The following is a 4,861-nucleotide window of genomic DNA, read 5'->3' on the forward strand; positions in this document are numbered from 1 at the left end:
CTGTATTGGACAAGGGAAGCTACAAGAACAGAAATTACCATGGACTCGTGCAGTGTTTTTTTTTAAACCTTCTCTAATGTAACAACAAGAAGCAGATTTATTAAACTTATAGGAACTTTCTGCGGACTACTCATCTTCATCACCACACTAATTCTAAAGCCAATCCCGTTGGATATATTGGTTAGAGAAGACCTTAAACAAACCTTAAAGGTTGTAATTTATAAAAGATATTAAATCCAACAGCATCAATAATATAATAGCAAATCTTAGACTTCAGATTCAAGCATACTTATTCACAGCAGTTTTTGCAAGACACCCATCAAAATCAAATGCAGCAATTTTAGGAAGAGCCAAAAAAAATAGAGAAATATAGAAATAGTTAAGAGGATAAGAATTAAGACCATAACAATATAAACATGATAGACTTTCAGTTTTTCACCATTAGACACTAAAGCCATTACTAGGTCATCAAATAAACAAGAGAAAGGGAAAATCTTACCTTGTAGTTGCTCTTCACTTCAGAAACTGAAAAGTTAATTTCCTCTACTGCTTCAATGTCTGATTCACACAGCTGCATGCAATAAACATGAAGAACAAAGGGAGTTAACAGCTTCAATGTCTGCTTAATCAAATCCACAATTCTGACATGTGTGGAAACACATGCTTGCCTTCCTTCACTTTGTATACATGCCTTCATCTTTTTGTATGTCCTCTATAGCTTTATCAACCTATCAAAGAAGTGTACACACAAACAGTCAGTAAAATTTGAAAAGAGACAGATTTGATTAAGTTCAATAACACAGAAAATTGGAAAAGAAAGAATAACTCATTATACTGGCATCACAAGTTAACTTTGCTCTCCGACATAATCTCTCTCAACATTTATATTTGATTTGTTTTTTAAAGAAATAATGGAAATCTCACCTTCTTTTGAGACTTGTCATGTGCAGCTACCAATATCTTTTTCAAAGCTTTCTGGTCAGTACTTTGAAGAAACAAAAATATGCCAAACTTCACCTCAATAAAGTTGATACAAAATTCTCATCGATCATAAGCTTCAAAATTCAAATTGCAATATTAACAAACTTGACTCATTTTTCACTGGTTGCATCATACAACAATATAAAAAATGTATATTATAAATTTCTTGAAATTTTGGGAAGGGGGGCGGGGGGATGTTCTTAAATTGAAATGATAACGTTAAAACTTGTTTCACTGATTAGAAAACTAAAAGAATAAACTGTTGCAAATATGATAATATTGAAAGGCTTCCTTGGAGCAGCACATAAAACAGCCACTATTCACTTGGCAACTCTTTGGATATGAATCCAGTAGTAGGATCAGTTGTGCTGTGCAAGCCAAGGAGGCAAACTACTTTTAAATAACATTTATCTACATAATATTATTTGAAACAAGCAGCAGCACATCACATAAAGACCAAATTTGTATGAGCAAGCACAACTACCAGCCATAGGTTCAGCAAGCATTAGAGTCTCTTCCGAAGCTCCTATTAGTACATTACACGTTTGGTGTTTGTATATTAGATTATACAGTGAATATGAAATGGAACTTGTGGAGGTGAACTTATAATTCAACTGAAATGTTAAAGGGAACCAGATATATGGCATTCAAATGCTAGATTCTTGGAAATAATATTCATGTGATGTGATCATGTCTAATTGTCTGATAAATTCATAACCAATCCCTGTTGCAATCATCTTCCTAGTTCAGCACATAATGCAGTGTGCATGCTTGTGTTTATATCACAATCAGTGTTTGTGATATGATTCTACACCAGAAGCTTCAACTACATATAAAAAGTCTAATTACTTGTTGAAAGCTATACTTAAATTACTTGTTGAATCACAATCCAGCAACCTAGCAAGCAACAGATCAAAACAGTAGAGTAAAATCTAATTAAGCTGATGAAGATTGCAATATTAAGAAGGAAAGAACATTTCAAATAGTGCGATCAAGACCAGAATGAAAGGAGAAATTACGAAACCTTACAGCCATCAATCCCGAATTGGAAAATAGTGACCGATTTTAGCGACCAACTAGATTGGCTTTGTCATCGGTAGCTAAATCGGTCACTAATTGGATTAGTTGGAGGGGTCCTAGGGTGCTTCAAAGCATTTGGCAAGGATTATTAGCAGGAAAAAAGAATGATTATATTTAGAAAATAATAGAATGTTGATAGTTAACGAACCTTTACTGTAACGGTGGTTCCAGCATTCCCTCGAAGCCTCTGTGCTGCAGCTTCACTATCAAGGCCATCAAGCCTCTCCCCTGCATAATCAACATTTATTAATAGAAAATCAGTTGTTTCTCTTCAGACCCATAGTTTAATCCCCAAAATAGACTTAGACAAGCCCAAATTTGATGAAATGTCGTATCAGAAAGAAAATGTTTAGCAGCATAAAGAAACAACCCCAGGATTCTATATAAGGGAACATCTAAGCAATAAGCTTGCTAATTCTGGCATCTTTAAATGAATAGCTTCATCAAAAAGAAAAGAATGCAAATCAGATATTTGTTTGATACCATTTATCTCAACCAACTCATCCCCTTGATGAATACCAGCACAAGCAGCTGGACTGCCTTCAATGCAGGATAAAACAACCTGTGATTTCAACTCGAAAATCAATGTGTATGTTACCAGTTGATATTAAGAGATAATATTGTTACAGTAAGAAACTCACGAAGCAGCAGATGAAAAGGTTCTATGGAGTAAACTGAAATGAGTTTCAAGAATGGGAAGGCGAAACCAAGTTTTCCTTAAGCAGGGGTAAGTCTCAATAGCATAACAATTGACCTCAGAACAATCAGCACAAATTTTTAAAGTGGTTCGCTGCAGATCACTAACCAAATGTCCTTGGTACTCCTGGCAGCCACAACACTGTCCCCGGCGGCCACGAACACGGCTGCGCAACTCAAAACAGAACCAGATAGAGCGGCGGCAGCCTACAGCAACTCCGGTGAGCTTCCTCAATGACAGTGGTGGCAGGAGCTTCGGCGGTGCTAACCGAGGCTTGACGGCGGCAGGAACGGCGGCGGTTGAAGCTCAACAGCAACGGAGACCAGGCGCCGCGGCGACTCCACACGCGACGGTGACAACGACGGCTTCACCTCCTCCGCGCGCGCTCTTTCTTCTCCGTCCGTGGCTATGGTTTTCCGACGCGGCTCAAGGATGATCAGCGGCGACGACCAGATCTCCAGCGACGGCAACGAGGATGCACGACGGTGCCTTCTCCTCCCAGTCCTGGCTTGCGCTCGTCACTCTCTCCCATGGCTCCCTCCGCGAACGCGCTCTCTCTCTCTCCACGGTCCGACAACGACGCGACGGCGGCGGTGAGGCACAGCACGCCGGTGCGATCTTCTTCTCCGCTCTCCTCTGCTTTCCCCAGATCTCTCTCTCTCTCTCCGGTGATGGCGGCGGCAGGACGCAGTACGGTCCCTCCTCCCTTCCCGATCTCCCTTCTCCCTCGGATTCCCCCCTTTCTTCTTTCTTCTTTCTTCGTTTCTAATTGTTGGAGTTAGGGTTTCTAATTGAAAATGGGACTTCCAATTTTGTTTTGAACTATAAGGATTTAAATCAGTACATCAGTAAATAATATATAAATTATAAAGATGTATTTTGTATTAAGTTAAAAGAAGGAAAAAATATTTTTTGTTAAAATATTTAGAAGGTAGGTCAAAATTTTAAGGAGAAAATTTTAATTTATTTTTGGCAACATTTATAATAAGAAGTTTATTAAAAATTTAAGAATAACACTTATAAAGTGTAATATATAAATATCATAAATGTTGCTTATTTAATTTACAAAAGCAACACTTCTTACTTGTACTTTTAATTTATCAAAAGAAACAGTTATGATGTGTTGTTAAAAAAGAGTTGCAATAGCTTTATTTTTATGTAACAAATATTAAGTGTTGTGTTTAATTGGTTTAGACAACACTTTTCAAATATTATTTGTAATATATGTTGCAATAGCTAAGAAATGTTGTAGTGTCTATTTTATTATGCATATTATAAATTAATGAATTAAACTAACTGATATAATGAATTATAATTAATTAATTGGCATAAATTATAATAAACTATATAATATTTAAAAAGAAAATAAAATGAATAAGAAGAAAATAAAAAGAAATAGAACAGATAGAAGACTACAATAAAATAAATTAAGTGTGAGAATTTTTGTTTGTAAATTTTATATCACATCCATTTCAATAATAATAATAAATGAAAATACGCCAACTTGATATCTAAGAAAAAATGATGAGATAAAATCATAATATAGTTCTAAAGTAAAAGCTTAAATTAGACCATAATATCATTGCACAACACAAATTGAAAGTAATTTTACACTACAATATACACTACAACATTTTCAGGTTGAGGCAACATTTAAAAAGTGTTGTCTAAAGGCTGACAAAAGGTTGCTTTTGATCTATGACAACACTTTTGGACCTAAGGTAACGTTTTTGGGTGGCGTTGCATATGCAGCCGTTGCCTTAGATCAAGGCAACACTTTTTTGTTTCAAAAGCAACGCTTTTGAGAGCAACACTTACCAAGTGTTGCCTTTGATTGAAAAACAACAACACTTCAAAGATGTATTTGAGACAACACTTTTGCAGTGTTGTCTCTTCTCTCGTATTTTGGTCACTACTAAAAAATGTTGTCTATTTGCAATAAAATGCAACTCTTTTACGTGTTACTTATAAATTGGAATTTGCAATCCTTTGAAGTGTTGCCTATTAGTTTTGGATATGCAATCCTTTAAAGTATTGCCTTTTCTTTTGGATATGCAACCTATACAAGTGTTGCCTTTTCTTTTGGATATGCAACCATACAAG

The sequence above is a fragment of the Arachis stenosperma genome, chromosome 2 (genome assembly GCF_014773155.1).
Source record: "Arachis stenosperma cultivar V10309 chromosome 2, arast.V10309.gnm1.PFL2, whole genome shotgun sequence".
NCBI classification, from domain to species: Eukaryota; Viridiplantae; Streptophyta; class Magnoliopsida; order Fabales; family Fabaceae; genus Arachis; species Arachis stenosperma.